General features: G+C 41.8%; 1 protein-coding gene across 1 annotated transcript in view; it reads right to left on the minus strand.

The window, feature by feature from the left end:
• Positions 1-2,521: 2,521 nt before the first annotated feature.
• Positions 2,522-18,440, minus strand: part of botv (exostosin like glycosyltransferase 3) — a 36,439-nt gene continuing 20,520 nt past the window's right edge. Inside the window, exon 10 of the transcript XR_012895400.1 lies at positions 2,522-17,728. The gene's annotated coding sequence lies outside the window, so the exon portion shown is untranslated. The remainder of the gene's footprint in view (positions 17,729-18,440) is intronic.

Genomic DNA, 18,440 nt, shown 5'->3' on the forward strand with positions numbered 1-18,440 from the left:
AGCACCTAGGTCTGCCATCTTGCAATTCGTACAAACTTGCACAATGAAGCCATTCTCGTTGATACCTAGTATGACTTTCCCACATGAATTTGGGAAAGCAAATGGTGTAATTAGGAGAGCACCATGCACTGTGAGTAAAAACTACCGTGTCACATCTGTGTGCTTTCTCCTATGATTACTCGTTGAGTTCGTTGGCCTTTAGTGCAGAGTCGCTGTTTGCTTCTTCAATCCCTTTTTTAACGTAATTGCCTCCACAAGGCAGATGACCCTGCCTGTTCTCTTTATAGTGAACAAAATATGTACTATATTTTCTCACATGCAATCCGTGCACAAAAAAAAAGGGCAAATGTGCTTAAACATAAGCATCATAATTATGAGCATCATAAGTTAAAGTTAAGGGTGCGTGTTATATGCAAGAAAATATGGTAGTTCACTATAGTTCTTGCAGGGCTCGCAATAATCAAAGTAGGCGAATGTATAGTAAAGAAGCCCGACATCACCCCTTCGTACAGCATCGCAAGGGGCAAGCCAAGTGTGACATCCAAACAGAAAACCAACATTCAGGTGGAGGCATACTATGAAGCCACAGTCTCAAACACGCTGTCCATGGGCCTTTTGACTGCGGTTTCGGCTTCACATAAAATACAGTTTTGCGAGTTTGCGAAGTCGTACTTGCATAATTTTGTCATCTATTTCAATTCATAGCGCTTTGTTTGTGTAAGCTACAGAGACTGAAATTGTCTGAAAAATTTTGTGCGTGTGTGTGTGGGTGCATGAGAGGCACTGCATTGTGGTCACTACGAGTTGGAACATCCCCATGAAATTGAAATTTTATTTCAGAACCGGCACCTAGATTATTTGTCCTTGTATAAACTCACATGTTTTTTTAAAGACAATAGTCTTTCTTGGGATAGTTCCGACATGGAAATTTTCCTCTGCCTGTCTGTGAGCTTGTCTTTCTGTTTTTGTGTGTCACTCCATTCAGCCACCAGAGCGATAGTTTAACCCCTTGCTGAGCAACACCCCATCTTGATCTTCTGGTTGCGTTCATACTAGTGAACATTGTTAATCAAAAAGCAAATATTATGCTTATTTGCGCCCAACATCAACAAATGAGTATTGTGTAGTGTTACTTTATTTTTAAATATATACTTATTGCTATCACAATAACAAGCAATGAAGTCAATTAATGAGACAGACGGTGGTAACTGTTATTCTTTGCTTCCACAGAACATTCACCTAGCCATTTGTAAGCAGCTACTCTATGCTCGCTGTCATGACTCCGGTGACAGTGATGGTGGTTGAGGCCCTTGTTATATTACAGTGAATGTGTATTCAGATTGTAACAAGAGCCCGATGAACGAAAGAGCAACTGTTTCTCATGCTTCGCTAAAACGACACAGTGCTGCCACCTACTCTGCATTCTAGAAAACTAGTTTCTTGACATTACTGTCAGATGGCGTTCATATGTCATGCAGCGTTTCCAGACAAAAGACTATCCTCTTTCGACATCCTTTGCAGTGAAGCAAGCAGGTGTGGGGCCGATCTGTAAACTTGATGTCGAATCCTCTTCAGAAATGACCATATATGGGCTATGGGAAAGGCGTTCTTTCAAATGGAAGCGTAGGTGGCACTTTGTCCAAGCTGTCTCTCCTCCATCCCCTCCACTCCCACAATCTTCACTGTGCCGGCATTAGTGGGACTTGATTTTGTGACTGCCCCCTGCTAGCTGAGGTGAGTCAGCACCGGACAAGTATGCCCAGCTATGTAGAAGATATTGATACGCTCCTTACATCAATACCATAATTTCTCGAGTATAACTTTATCTAATCCGCACCTCTGGGTCCAAACCATAAAAAAATATATATATATACACAGACTGGAAAAAAAAATCCCCACGCATACCTGTGAAGCCACTTCCCTGGCATTATTGTGAAATAATGCCATGAAGCAATCTTGCATGCTGAAAATATGGTTAGAAGGTATTGAAACTGTTACATCGAATTATGTATTATATCAAACTAATTTGCTTTTTTTTCCTTGCTTGTGTAATATACAAGGTTTCGACTGGATATCAAGTTAATAAAAATGGCTATGAGAGCACAAGGTCGTAGGTGGTTGGATATGTGTTAAGTGTCTTTGGTATGCCTAGAAATACTGGGCAGTTAATACATATATATAGTAAACTGTTGTATTAAGTTCCGCAGAATGTCACAATTTCATTTCTTCTCATCACCGAGTTGATAACTTCACTGACAGTTCAGCAGAGTTAGTGCATGTGGGCATAAAACTCTGCAAACATGTTAGCATGGTATGAATGCCACATAGGCAGTTTAGCATGTGAAACTGTGCGGGTTTGTTATAGCAGCTAAATTACAAATGATTTTGTTTTAGTGTCGGCTACAGTGCCAAAATAAAGGAACCGGAGAATGATGAGTGAAAAAAAAAACACGGTGCTCAAATCCATAGTGCTATAGTATCAGTGAACAACCGTTAAGTGACAAATGACAACACCAGGGACTGTCTATAATAAAAAAGAAATTTATTACAGTAAGTTTGTTGTCATGATATGATTCAGCCACTTTGCGAAATTCAAGCATCTAGTGCGTAGCTCTGTTCAAGAAGAAAGGCGAACACAGGGAGGCATATTCACATAGAAAAATTGTACTACACAATAGCAAATGCAAACATTCAAGCCAATAAATAGAAAAAAAAACTAAATATGACAATGTCACTAAAAGCATGACATAAGGCATAAAAAGAAACTGCTCATGCGCTGCAAGATGTCACTTTCACGTGAAATATGTGTTGCAAGAACTTGCAATAAGCTTTTGCACCCAGAAATTGTTCCAAGAAAAGTCTCATAAGGTGCCATGTTGTGATCTGTTAGCCATTGCTGTTAACTGACAACTGTATCAAACACATTTTTAACACGTAATATTGTTGCGTCAGCATGTTCATTTGACATGCTGCAATAACTTGAATGTGGTCAGCGTGGCACCTATTATAGGTGACAGACACACACAATGAAATCTGCCTGTCATTACAGCATGGAACATTACGACGCATGGAATATACATGCCAACAATACAAACAAACATGCCGGGTAATGTGATGGCAGTGTGTGACATGATAGCATCATGTGAAACGGCATATGATACTGAAGTTGCCCATGACCACTGTCTTAGAGTTATCACAATAGACCAAGTACAAGACAACACAAACAAATTAATAAACTACTCGTTTTATGTGAACAGTCACTTTTCCAAACGGTTACATTAAAAAATGAATGCCTTTAGACTCCTCGAGACAAACCAACATTCTGCCTTTTTTTTTTCTTGTCTTAGTTTAGATGTTTAGATCGATTTATTTTGTCAAAAGCATGCGAAATGATATAAGAGTTTATACAGCTCAGAAGATTGCGATTCTTATACTGATTGACCAATCAGTGAAAGCCATGCTTCATCACATTTCTTAATCAAGTGCGATTCCCTCAAATAAAAAAAAGAAACAATGATGCCTTGTAACTTTAGTGAGGCGACAGAAGCCATCGTGGCCTGAATGTAGTAGCGATAGATACTGAAAGATCAATGCACAAAAAAAGGACAGGCAAGACTGTTTTAAAGGCATGCTAAAGAAGTGTTGTAAATGCCTATGAATGCTACATTTCAAATAGATGTACACCTTTTTTCATTACGCAAGCTGTTTACAACATTATTACACAAACAAGGTACAGCTGCACACCACTCTTCGTGATGCATGAATGCTTTCTATTGAGCTGCATAACACTGTAAAACAGTACCTGTTGTGCAAAGTAAAACATTACTAGAATTATATAACTTTGAATTGAATAAAAGATAGAGACATTAAAGAAAAAACATATTAATTTGTGTTTGTTCTCTTTATGTGCACTAAACGGAAGTGTAAATGTCTGCGCATTTGTGTAAAGAAAGGCAGCTATCTGTCGACAGATGTATAAGTAGTTGTATCTGGGTACCACCTATTTTTCTTAAAAAGTCCGGCTAAACAGCTACTGGGAAATATCCGGCTAAGGTGTCTTGCTGCGTGAACACATTGTAGCTCAGCAACAGTAAAAGTAGGCCAAAATGCTAGTCTCCAGATATTCCCAAACAGTCTTTCAAAAACAGAAAATTCACCGCACTGTGTGAACCGTTAACAACTACATTACTGTAAAAGTCTTGCAGACTGTTCGAGACTCATCGCTCAGGCCCATATTGCTCATGCAGATCAAGTTTACCCAATAAACTCAATCCTTTTGTCTCTTACCACAGTCACACGAATGGCAATTTGTGCTTATAGAACTGTCGAATATACTCACACCTCATTATAACCATCTTACAAAAAAATAAGTTCGTTATACCCGAAAATTCACTATGTCTTATTCCTAGCATAGTATCTATTGCAAGACTATTTTTCATTTACTTCGTTATAACTGATATTTCGTCACATCCACGCTCATTATATTGAGGTTTCAGTTTATCTATAACGCTGTGTATTTGAACTAGCTAAAGCTTCAAGGTGACCATAATGCTTTCCTTGTACTCCATCTCATAACTACCCTGCAGCACTGCTAAGGCTACGAGAAGTACACAGGCAGTATCCTTTTAATAGTAATAATATCCTGAGTTTTACGTCCCAAAACCACGATACGAGAGATGCCGTAGTGAAGGGCTCCGAAATTTTGAACATCTGGTGTTCTTTAACTCTTTCCGGCACAGTGGTTATTCCAGGTAACCACCTTTTCTTAATTTTTTTTTCCTCTTGAAAGACATTAGCACCGCGTGTCGGATTTTAAATGCCTCATATTTTAAAGCATTTGGCGATTCGACAGAGATGACAATACTTCATTCGGACTTCAATGTGACATGATTCGTTTGCTTTCTTCCAGCTGCCGTCGTCATCAGAATGCCCTAGACGGTGGACCCGAGATATTTTTAAAGATATGTAAGTTATTGCTGTTCCTACTATGTCGATAGTGCATGAACGTATGTTTTGCAAGTAGCCGACGTTAAGGAGTACAGAAATCAAGAGATGTACTTTCACCAAAAGTGACCAGTAGACCCTTATTGCATTGTGGTCACTTCATGTGAACACCTCATATCTTTTGAACTAAAATTTGCGATTTTCATTTCTTGAGAGAAATTTATCTTCTGCGTAAGTTCTCACCATTTTTTTGATAAAACTCTGTTTTCCGCCAGAAGTGGAGTTCTTTGAAGGGGTTAACGTGCACTAATTTGGCACAGCATACCAGCTTCAACCATTTCACCTCCATCAAAATGCGAATGCTGCGGTCGGGATCAAACCTGTGTCCTTTGTGTCAGCAGCAGACCATAGCCACTGATCCACCGTGGTGGACTCGGGCAGTATCCTTTTACAGCATATAACATAGGTGAGAGATCCAGTATGTCAGCTGTTACGAAAAGAAATGTGTTCTTCACAAACGACATCAAATGCTCCTTGTACAAGTGGGTTTCGGAACCTAAAAAAAACGGCAAGGTGGCATTCTAGAGGAGGCTTGGCGGCTGACAAGGCAGGTGAGCCGACACCGAAGAGAGGCCAAGCAGATGACACGGCGGAATGAACATGTTTCAAGGGGCTTTTACCTTTCCTAATGGCTAAGAAGCCCTGCAGCTTTCACAGTGTTACAAGATACTGCCGAGATGAAGTATAGGCATCTTGTATAGTGCGAGCGTGAAATGTGTGTATGAGCCACATGCTTTCTTTTTCTTCGTTTTTATCTTTATTGTTGTTAATTTGCTCTTTTTATTTTGCTTTTGTTGGTTTATATTTAGCCCTTCACTTCTTTGTAGATGAGGCTCATGCCCACATTGCAAATCATGTCATAATTGACGAGCATGTCCTGTTATTGATGTCGCAACCTGTTGATCATTTGCCTGTATGTAAATCTGGTATGCTTCAGCGAATAGTACGACAGCTTGGCCTTGCTATAGCAAACCTGATAGCTGCTACTTACAGCGAGCACTCTTTTTAAGCTATCCCAACAATAATTGAAATTCGATTTCATGAAGTGACAGCCACACTCGAATTTGCAAAAACAAGAAAGAGATTTTTTGGCTATTCGAAATCTAAAATTGCTACATAGCAACGCCTGAAAGCTGCTAGGTCGTTGAGATACCGCCGATCTAACCCTGCACGCGTGAAAAGCCTGTGAGGGCGGCTCAGGCGTATGGGGCTACAGGTGATCACGTGATGCAATGTCGGGCTGTCATTATGCAAGGATAAGGAGATCAAACGCAGTGACTGTGTGAGCAAGCCAGGTGAGAAAGTTGCTGCGAGTCTTTTACAGCGATTTGTCTCATGAAGCATGAAGTAACGAAAGCAACCACCACTCCCCTGTAGCACCATCCCATACATAGGAGCGCTAACAACTGCTGATTACATTGGTCTGCGCATAGGTGTGGTGAGCAGCCTCATCAAACTGGCCGTCAGTAAGGAGCCTAGAGGCTTTAAAGCAATGTTTCGAGGTCATGCTCGAAGAAAAACCCACTTTTGTCAAAATTGGAACAAGATTAAGGCTTTTCTTTTTAGTGATCTCAGAAAAGAACTTAATTAAATCAGGTTTAGTAGCCACGTTAATTCATTATTTCTGACTCATGATAACACTGAGCCCTATGGCCTTTGCCAGGAGACCAAAATTTCTCTGCTAGAGCATAAACTTTGTTAAATAAAGTTTCGTCAGATCGAGTTTTAACTATCTGCCTACAGGAATTCTGTGAAAATGGCAACCCATGATGTTCTTTTTTTAATTATTACCACCACTTAATCAGCTACATTTTACACTGTTTCATACTCAATTTATGTTCTGACTTCATGTTTATCATGAACTTCAACTACAGTCATGCTTTTTATATAGATCTATTGTTCTGCACATTTTTTTACCTTATCCGGAAATCACCAATTGAAGCAGAAGTGACGGGTAGGAAATAAGAGTGACGCAGAGTGCTGGTGCCAGAAAACATAAATTAAGAAAAAAACTGTTGATCACCAAAACATCTGGTTAAGCGACTCAATGCTGTACATTCAACAGCATAAAGTGTATCAACAGTAATCCAGCTTGGTGGACAAGCTACAATTTAGATGACAAACAGGAAAGTGCGGGTTATTCTATGCTAAATGTATGGTCAGTCAATGCCTGCCCTATTAAAGAAAAACATTTTTTTTTGAGGTAGAGGAAGTGTTGGCTCTGTTACCTCAAGTGTCAGCACAGAGGAACTAGCAATCAAAAAGCGATACTAAAAGAGTGCCTGTTCACACAAACATAGAAACATTTTTTTTCCCTTTCTATAGCATCAAAAGCAAAGTGAAAACAAAACAAGCCACCAAACAAGGCCAGCTTTCGAGATCTCTAACAATGCTAAATGCCTTCTAAACATTCCAAACCAAGCACAAAAAAAGTAATTAACACACATTAAACAACACTACAAAAGCAATGATTTTGTTTTTGAACATAAAAACGAAAAGTAAAAATTTGTTCCTTGCAGGAATAAGTAGTACAGCCTAGTATGCATAAACTTGCATCGCAAAGCCCACTGACACGTGACATAAAATACAGTTTCTATTAAAATAAGCAACACATCTCCGTGTGGCAAATTCATAAAGGAACTCTTCTGATGCTCAACTCAAGGCATTTATTTTAAGCCCAAAAAGGAGTTGTTGAAGTAGGGCTGTGCGTTAAGGACATGGAAGACGTTTCTTTGTTTCACTAGTAGTGATAGTCTAGAAGCACTAAAAACAAGTGCAGGCTCTCAAACTATTTGGTCAGTGTTGCTTTCCAAACAGTGGTGGCAATGGCCGAAAAGTCCGATGGGCTACTACTAGCACACTAATTATTGCAGACAGTTTTATAGCCTAGAGACCGTACACTAACACACACCAACATAACACAACATGTACTTGACTGGATATGATGAACGAACAATGGACACCAAGTGCAACAACACATGTCACCTATCAGTCTCTACAGTTGCAAAGCTCTAAACAGCTGTGCATGCATATGAAGCACACACTCTCTCCACACTCCACCTGCGGGGGCGACAGGACAATCGTGACTCCGAAATACGATCTGATTAGTTGACATCTCACAATCTGACAAAAATGGGATGATAAAGAATGCCTCACGTAACCTGTGACATCTGATGAGCAGTTTCACATAGAAGAGTCACCGGTTACATAACTCCAAAACCTCTCTTGTGGTCACCGCTTGCTGCCACAAGCAGCCGTAGCCCTAACAACTGTGCAACGGTGAGCGCTTCACGATAGGCTCCACGCTTCGAGGGCAACATTGTTTTTTCATTTCGTACATGGTAGCTAAGACATTGGCAAATGTGAAGAAATGTGGGAGTGCCAAAGAACTTTCTGGCAGGATGTTTGGTGAATGTAAGAGGAAAAATGTGAGTCGAGGAAGCTACGCTGTTTAACGCATGTGCAGAATTCACTGCGATGCGCTCACAGGCTGCACGAGTATACGAAGTTGAGATTGACAGACACCAACAACCTAGAAGTAGCGGGAGAGACGACACTACGTTCGTTTTAACGCTCGTACCAACCCCACTTGCTGTCATTTACTGTTCGCAGCATTCTTCGAATACCAATCCTGCTCACACACAAGGCGCACCACGTGTAGTGCTTCGCTCTATCGGCAACGCGGACGAAACCTTGCAGTGACTGTTCACAAACTGGTCAAAGCTAACAATGGCACGGATGACTGCCGTCGATTTTTCTGTCGCAGTGGGTAGTTAGGATTGTTCGACATGTCAACGTCATGCGGTAATTATTGCCTGCATATATACACCTATGTACAGGACCCTATCATGTGTGTTGATTGTGATCAATCTGCATAAGTTCAACGTACTCTGTACTACCTTGAACAAAAGCCAACCATACCAATTTACACGGTAACAAAGTATTGTCACAGTCACAGGCCAGCAATAATGGCTGGAACGATTGTATCGGCACAATGATTCCTTCTTAGTCAAGGCATATGATGCTACATGCCACTTCCTCCTTGTTTAAACTTTTGATAGTAATATTCACGGCAGTAGCGAGGTTACAGTGAATAGAAGTTGGGTGGAGGGTCTAAACAAAGGATTTGCGACAAGGTAACAGTGTCAAGGCACACAGAAACAAAGCTATAAATCGGCACTGCTACAGAAATCTATACTGGAAACAAGAATTTTTGGCTCTGAATTGGCATTGCTCATACTAAAATACTATGTCACATGCTCACACTTCAAATGCAAACAATGCTTTACACACACAGCCACAATTTATTCTTGTTAACATCTAGTATCTCTTGTTTACTAGCTAAGTTACAGATTTTGGTGTGTGCCGCCTATCGTGAACTCTGAGAAATTTTAAAGGACCCGGCAACAATTTTTTACCACGGTCACAAAACGCTGCCGGTCAGTGGTTGAGGCTTCCGAGAACACGCGAGATAAACATTATACGATAGCTTGTGGCCTGGAATTTACAATTAATACTCAAAGTCAGCTAGACATCAATCCCTCTCCTTTCTACAAATGATGCCATATACCCAAATGACCACACCATATATACCCAAACTCGCAGCCATAGGCTGAATTCAGCATTGTGGTCTGCACAGCTGCTGTGGATGCCGCGGGAGGCCACCATGTGCCCACGCACTCGCTTATATTCACATTTCAAGTAAGACACACACACAAAGACAAAAAAAAAAGCGCTATGAGTCACGACGCATGTGACCTACTCATTTCCCCCATGCCATATCTCCCTGCTTAGCTCCCAGCGTGCTCGTCGAGACTAGTGAACAGAGAAAGCAATTACAGCGTGCGACAAACCTCTGCAACTCTGTTCCTACTTGACGGATTCTAAAAATGTTTTGGTCGTTCTATCCGTGAGGCAATAAACTCCTTTAATGAAGCCTATCATTGGTTGCTTGTAAAAGTGCTTCAGTGTCCCTTTAAAGGTGATTTCATCAGCAACGCGACACAGATGATAAAAAAGGCTTTCTCTTTTTGTTTTGTTTTTTTTCCTCTCCTTTGTTTCTTTACTAGTAAGTGACATTCAAGCAGCTATGTGCTAACAGCACAATTATACGCAGTAACAGTGTGTGCAAGGATTTGACACAGCCAAGACAATCGATTAGTGTGCACAGCCATAGCTTGAGGTCCACAACTTGAAAAATGCTGAAGCCTTAAGAGTAATACACTTTTGTACTGTTTCCACTAAATAAATAAGAGTCGTCAAGTATAAAGACTCGCTTGTTCTAGCGAGTGGTACATTAAATTGGTGCATGCAAATGTCATAGGTAAATACTAGTTAGGAATGAACTCAAATCAAAAGCATAATAGAGACACGTCTTCAGCAGCTCTCACTGTTTCTCAATGTTTAGAACCAAAATATACAGCTCTGAGCTTGTTAAAAGCAAGAACGCTTTCATACAATGTCCATGCATAATAAAAGTGAGAAAACACAAAGATGCACTGAAGTGACAGAACGAAAAAAACACAAGAGCAATAAAGTCCACAAAACAAGAAACAAATGTGGAGGAGAAATGCAATGCCGCCAGAACGTTCAACAACTTCCTTCAAAGGGGCCCCGCGATACCTAGAGAACACGGCAAATGAACCTAACTGGTTACCAGACTTGGCAATTTCCGGTGTCCAAGCTTCAAGGTATAATATAATACAGAGAGTACATATTTGAAGAAAGTATTGCCCGGTCTTTTCCGCAGAGTTCTAGAAATCCTTACCTCGTTTCATGTTTCTTTTGATGTTCACATAAAATACTATACTTGTTAGCTGTATATCCCCAAACTATACATCAAACATCAAGTGTTGAAACTTCATCCAAAGGTGATGGGGCAATCTGGCAGAGAACAACTGCATTGTGCCGATACGGTATGGCCTCCAAGACCAGACTGCATGATATACGGATCTGGCTATGCCATTAGGTATGGCAGTATGTAATTAGAAATCTAGTTATATACTGCATGCCATCATCAGTATGCATATAGCACTGAATGTAAAAAAAGAGATAACAAGGCAACATCCTTTTAGGCAAACAGGGAATCTAATCAGAGAGCTTTCTGATTTGGCAGCCAATAGTGGCAGACCTTTGGGTAACCCAATCCAAATTTAGTGCTTCAGCTTGCATATGCATATACACGCATTTAAAGCCTCATGTATCGATGCAGTGCTCCCGTTTCGAGGATTACGAAGTAATAACGGAGGTTCATAACGGCATAGAAGAGCCAGAGTTTGATTGCCAATAACACTTTTGTATTTGCACTTTGGCAATACTCGAGCCCACATATAACGGCCCAACTTAAAATGAACTTTCGCTTAAAATGAACAATATCAGCGTGACCGTGAAAATATACATTGGTTCAATGACACAAACTCGCACTTACAACGAACGTCTCCGAGCGCCGCTGATCGGTTACAGCGAACAGAGTCCTGCTGACTTTCCGGGAAACCACTTTCGACTACCTCTATCGCCAGACGAGGCCCGTGTTTTCACACTCCCACTGATCTTTCGAAGACCGCCCAACTATCTACCCTGTTTTAAAGACGATAGTTTTTCTTGGGGACCTTCGATGCAAAAATTTTGGTCTGTCTGTCTATACATTTGTATGTTTGTCCACCCACTGGCATAGGGTACTTGAAACGGCCGACCCAATGTCTGGGGCACCATAACAACACATATATATTATGCAGGTGCATCTTTTACTAGAAAAGGCATACATAAGTAATTTTAGGGACTGTAGCGCTTATCACGCTGCGCTAACTATGCAACGCTTGCTTGGAAAGGCGAGGGTTTCCAACGCTTTGCTAAAACTAGACGGTGGTGGCACCTACCTGTCGCCTTGCGTTCTACACATTATCACCTCTGAGATGGGCGCGCAAACCCGTCTCAGAGCCACACGCTTTGTTTTTTAAGAAAACTGCCCGATGGCGCTCATGTCTCACGTATGACGTGACTTGATGCGCTTATTCGCCTCCGCTGCACGCTCGAGGCACTCTAACGCAGCGCCTCCAGAATACCATTCACCAATTTTCTTGCGCAGAACACTAAATAAATGTTTTGTTTACTCTCTCCAAACGCAAGACTATCGTCTTTCGACGACATTTGCAGATTACATGCAGATACGGGGCCAATTTTTTTATCACTGGTACTGTCGTTGGTGTCGCCGGCCTGGAGTGACCAGACCATTTGCCAACATCGTTGGCCACCGACTGTATCCAATCGTCTGCGTCTAGTGCACGCACGTACGCTACCCCACCAACTCTGATAATTTGCGATTAGTTTCACATTTACTTGTTTCTCACTTCGCACTCGGCTCAGCATGGCCTCCGAAGCGGGCGGAAGCGCAAAAACGGCTGTTAATTTGCGCGGAATGAATCGCGAAATATCGAAGTTGGTGACGCCACACAACCCATCGGCGCAACAAAACAATTTTTTTGACCACGGCGGCCGATTCTTTGAACACCGCCATGCGCACCAATCCAGGCGGCCGTGCTTTTAATTCTGCACGCACAGGCACTACTCTTTCAAGTTTTTCTACGTGCTAGTTGCGCGTTTTGCGAACCTTTCAAGGAAGCTATACAACCTGCCTCTTTCCTGTGTGTTTTGGTTTTCAAGGCCGCCCTCCCTTCGCATCCTCCCCTCCCTTCACTCTATCGCAACTCCTTGCCCTTCTCTCGCAAATACGCTCTCCTCTTTTGATCACAAGTCCTTCGCTCGACTCCACTGCTCCGCGACGCCAGTCACGCTGGCTCGAATTAGTTTTGTTTGCTGACTAGAAACTGACCTAGAGCTATTCCACGCGTTCTGGCATGCGTATCGCGTGTGCGCGTCTTGCTCGTTCTTGGTGTGCGTGTTTGGTCAGGATGGCAGACTGGAGGGCTTGCACGCTTTATCTTGCCGCTCAACAAAACGTCGAAAATGTGACTGCTTGGCTTGGGATGTAATCCACGCGTTACATGCCGCGTTGCGGAGCGCTTGCTAATAACTGTTGACCACCTGGCAGCCAACTTGCCGCTTTGGACGTCCCGGTATTCAACTGTGAAAATGGTGAATATTTCGTGGGTGGCAGTGACGGCTACATGCCCGCGAAACTGTTTTCGCAAGACCGACTTCATCGACGTCGGGCCCGATGGAGAGCCTGAAGCTTTCGAACAGGATGACTCCAGCAGCGATTTGTGGCAGTGTGCCATCGACTCCGACTTGGGAGAGCGAGTGGGACACCTATTGCGATGGTTTAATTACGGCCGATGATGATGCCTACACTGTGAAACCGTGCATGGATTAGGGGATTATGGATGAAGTACGTGGTGAGAGCAATTCGGAGGAATTGGATTGCGAGAACGACGATACTTCGGAGACAGTGCCTCATGCAGCTTATGCCACGGGCCTCGGCGAACGAGCACCCCGCCGTTTGAAATGAACTTGAGACCGCCCTTATCGCTTCTGCTCTTCGAAACACGTGCATCACGGACTTTTTGGGGCAAAAAGTTTGTGTTGTCACTCGCTACTTTTTTTAAAAGCTGTGTTTAATTTACTACGAACTTCGATATGCAGCGAACGGATGCCGCGTCAGGCTCAAGTTCGTTATAAGCGGGCTCGACTTATTTACGTGCATAAGACATCCTGACCTGGCGACCTTCAATGCAAGATAGTTCTTCAAGAAGTGTCGTTGGGCTTTGAGGGCTTTTAAATTTTTCTAGTGATTCTATTTGAGCTAAAGCATGAGCCATTCACTGTTACATACCAAGTCTCTCATAATAAGAGAGAAACAATTAGGAGATATTACCAGGCAGCCTACTTATGAATGGTGATAAAGGGGCAATCGTGGGAAGTGCACAATGATAACAAACATAGCCTGTCTCGTCATGTGAAAACAAGTACAGATACGCGTGACTGGATGAATGAGTAGAGAATTGTGCATGATGATACCTGAAGCAAATGCCTGAAGGAATGCCATAAAGCAAATGAACAAAGAAAAAGTACAGCCTACAACATTGCTATACATGGAGCAAGACACAATTCGATTTAGATACTTACATATTCTAGACACTTGACTAGAAGTATAAAATAAACGATCTTAGACAAACGATGCAGTTTTGCAATGTGACCCTTGTGACAAGGACAGCTAAGATTGGAAAAGGAATTAGTAAAAACCTTACACCAAGTTAGGTTGTCACAGTGAAGCATTTCAAAAAGTCTTGCTTTTAAAACATCTTTTTCCACTATATACACTGTTTGCAAAGTTGAATATGTGCCAACTAGAATGTTAACCATGTTTTTACTGTTGAATTTTGCATCAAACTCACCATGCCTGCGACGTCAGTTCGGCCTGCAGAAATTCATGACGTTTCTACACAATCAGAGCATTTTTTGTGTGCCGAAAAACCACTCGAAAGCTGATGAAATGAATCACTGCCTTGTATGCAGAATTATATGCAACCCTACCAAACCTGTAATACAACTGAATGGAAGATGCTACAGTCAGAATCTATCGCATCACGATAAGCGTACACAGACATATCAAAATTTGGCATTCTCAAGTGGCGTTTGTGAATACACCATCTGTAAATTGTCAAAATATTACCTACAGATCACCTCTAAGTTTTATGCCAAGAGTGGACATATGCAACTCTTTTGCTAAAAATAAAATAAAAAATTCTTGTGCATTCCACGATCAATCACGAAAGGATAAACCAAAGGTTCCACAGACCGAGCATGACACATCGTACAGAAAGAAAAAAATTTGAAAGTATAAATATATGGCAACTTCCTTAAACATAAGGGGGTTCCCTGCAATATTGAGCCTTTCAGGTTTTCGTATGACTTGTATGCTTCCGCTGCAATCGATAGTTCACGCACCATAAAAAAAGCAGAATAACAAAAGCAGGGAAAGAGAATGTAGGTATGTGGGTCAAGATACATTCGAAGCAAGAGCCTCCCCTCCTCCATTCACATATCCTTCCCATTCTTTCGTACCCTTTCACCAGTACAGGGTAGCCAATGGGGCTGGATTTGGTTAACCTCTCTGCCTTTCCCTCATAACCTCTCTCTCCTTTTCCTTCTTCTCTTCACAGGCCTGCTACAAAATTCTCTGCAGCTGCCTCACTGCTATAAAAGAAGCGGTAGCTCTAGTCTTGTCTATTCAAATGCATGTAGAAAGCAGAAATTTAGCTAAAAATGAAATGATCAGATGAAACTCGCAGTACATCGATAAATAAAAATGAAGCAGGTTCAACATACCCTGATAAAATCTTCTAGATGAGCCCTCTATCCAATTTTTGTCTTTCACCCGAAGCAAACAGTGCATTGATTCTTCGTGGGGCTCTTCCACCCATTTTCCATTACTCCAGTGTATGATAACCACATCACCAATCATCCTGATCTCAAACTTATCAATCAGGTCTTCGTCAGCTGTAGGCAAACACTAAATATGAAGGGGGGGGGGGGGGGGCTCCACTTTGTGTACATATATACAGATGCATGCATACACAAATATGCACAAACATACATAAGAAGAAGTGGACCCTCCCATCACCCTGATAAATATTTCTGGCAACACCGTTGCCCTGGAGGCACATCGAAAGGACAGTTTCGATTTTTTTTTTTAACTAGTCCCAAAACTAACAGTCTTGAAAAGCGCCACGGCAAGACCATCCCTCGATGCATTACAACTTCCTGAGAGTAGCTGCAATGAAGGTCCTATGAGGGGCTTTTTAAACTAGGATCAATTCTTAATTCCTGCCATGCAAATCCAAGATCGAAAAGGCCTCACGAAATACTTTTAGGGGCAACTACAAATAAGAAAGGTCAGTTCTACACCTACAAAAAAAATATCCTTTACACATCATTGACAATACAAGCAAGAGATACTACATCAAAGACACCAACATGGAAAGAAACCAGCAGAGTTGTCAACGTCAAAGTGCTTGTCCTTCTGTTTCTTGTCTTTGTCCTTGTCTTTTTTTCTCAAATATTGTCAAGATAAACCTGTTCGAACAAGGCCAGCTCGTAGTATTGCTGAAGTATATATCCTCTTCCACCACAGAGATTCGTTTCACCTAACAGACACTGCCAGATATTTCAAACTGACATGGCTCAAATGAGTTTCATCGGTAAATACCAGACTCGAAAAACATGCAACTCCCTCACATCCACTTTGGTTTAGAATCTAGCTGCCAATGAACAGTAGTGAATATGACACGCCGCCCATGTTTGCAGCAGACACGGAAACAACAGGTACTTGTGACTGTGAAAAACAGGAATATTACAAGGTTGCATTCGCCCAAACGGTGCCAAGAGATAGTTAACCCAGCACTTGCTTTTAACCATAAAACTGTCACATGACATGCCAATTTGGGAATTTGAACAGCGGTCACACAAAATCACAATATGAAACTTCAGCACAAAGACAACAAAGACCTTGTATCAAAGCACAAACTTCGATGTCGAAAATGTGCTTTTGAAGGTATTTACTACTTGTGCTCACAATGTTCAAAACCACATTTCATTTGCACAAGACCCTTTACCATGAAATGGCTCACAAAAATGAAGGATGTTTTCAAACAACACATGTACTAGGATAACATCAATGCATTTGACAACAAAGCAAAAAAAAAAAAAACTGCTCCTTGAACAGAATATGACTCATTTTTATCATCTTGCACACATCTCAAGAAAAAATTCATTGTAAACAAAACACGCTGGGAGCAATACAGTCATACTTCGATTTGATCACGCTGTATTGGCCAATCAATTGAATTCAATGAGAGAAATAAGAAGGTGGCTTTGGCCTTTGAGTTGTCAAGGAAAACACACGGGAGACCGCTTAAAATATTTTTTGGGTATTGTCGCACGTGATCCTGAGCCTGTTTTTTGGGTATTTTCGCACGTGAACCTGAGCCTGTTAGCCAGTGCCACTTCTAGCCATGGCGGCGAGGCTAGAGCACTATTTTTTTTGCCAAATGGTGCCACGTAGCATATGATCTCTTTAGAGGTTGGCAGCTGACTAATAACCCCACACATGCTACCTAAAAGCTTAATAAGAGTAGCATTTAGGGCAAGTTGTTAATTCATAATTTCAGTATGACTGGGCAACAATTAAATGTGGACAATGAGGTGTGTCTCATTTTATGTTTTCTATGTTTTTTCATTGCGCAGTCATACTGAAGTTGCCGAGAGGTATCATGCCTGGTGACATGAGACCCTATGAAAGGACCCCCTTTTTCAGATACACTGACATTCTCTTCAAATTGAAAGTGACCAACTTCATTTCAACGAGATCCGAATCCACTAGTGAAAACTTATCGCCACTATAGATACTGTTACCTGACCATGACTGGAGCAGCAACGACGACAGGAAGGGGAGAGCAGTGCCATTCTAGAAGGCGGAGAGGGAGGACCACTTGCGCATCGACCGACCCCGGAGTTGTGGGGAAGGCCGTGACTGTTGCAGCCCACGAGGTTGCTGGGAGGCCCAAGACAACGGACTATCCCCGTGGAACTTTCCAGTGATCGCTCGGGATCCATGATAAAATAGAATAGTACTAGCTTCAGAAGCGAGTCACAACCAGAAATACTGCCGCGATCGTGACCTACGTGCGAACCCTCTTTCGGCGAAATCAGGGTCCTGGGACCGACGTTCTCCATCCTAGGTTTTCTAACACAAGTGGTATGCCTGCATCTGTAGATGAATAAAATGCAACCACATAAATGTAAGTGCCTGCAGTGTTGAGCTTCCTGGGCTTCAGGTGTCATAAAAGCAACATTTTAGTGATCACGGCTAAATCACGATTTAGTGACTAAATTGATATTGAATTCACAAAGTGCCTACTGCAATGAATACGACTTCATCACAGCAAAATTACTATACATGCAAATAAGTTGAAATGATTATTTGCAATGCATAATACAGAGGCCTGCACTATGACGGCAGTGACATCATCATTCTGGCTATATCTTTTTTCTAAATGCACTACAAACAACAGCATTCTGAGCATAAAAAGGCCTGCAATGACCGAATAAGAATTTGCAATGCCTGCACACCCTTGCATGCAAAGAAACACTTTGCAGGGGATGCACCAACATCATGTGACGCTAACACTAGTGGTTGCTGTGGTATGCATCACATATGAAAGTGAACCAATTGGAGACTTGGGATGCCCACGTGTAATGAAAGAATCCATTTAAACAGTCCAATATTGTAAAGGGAAAATTTTCTGGGTGAATACAAACTGTTTTTAACCAACAAGAAGCTCTGTTAAACAAAACATTTAGAAGTAGCACCTGTTCATGAAATGACGGAGCAGTCAGGATAAGTTACTTGCCGATGACACAGCCAGTGGAAGTGTTAAGCTGACCAAACGTCTTTTTTTCACTCGAGTGCCACAACCTGC

The sequence above is a fragment of the Rhipicephalus microplus genome, chromosome 5 (genome assembly GCF_043290135.1).
Source record: "Rhipicephalus microplus isolate Deutch F79 chromosome 5, USDA_Rmic, whole genome shotgun sequence".
NCBI lineage: Eukaryota > Metazoa > Arthropoda > Arachnida > Ixodida > Ixodidae > Rhipicephalus > Rhipicephalus microplus.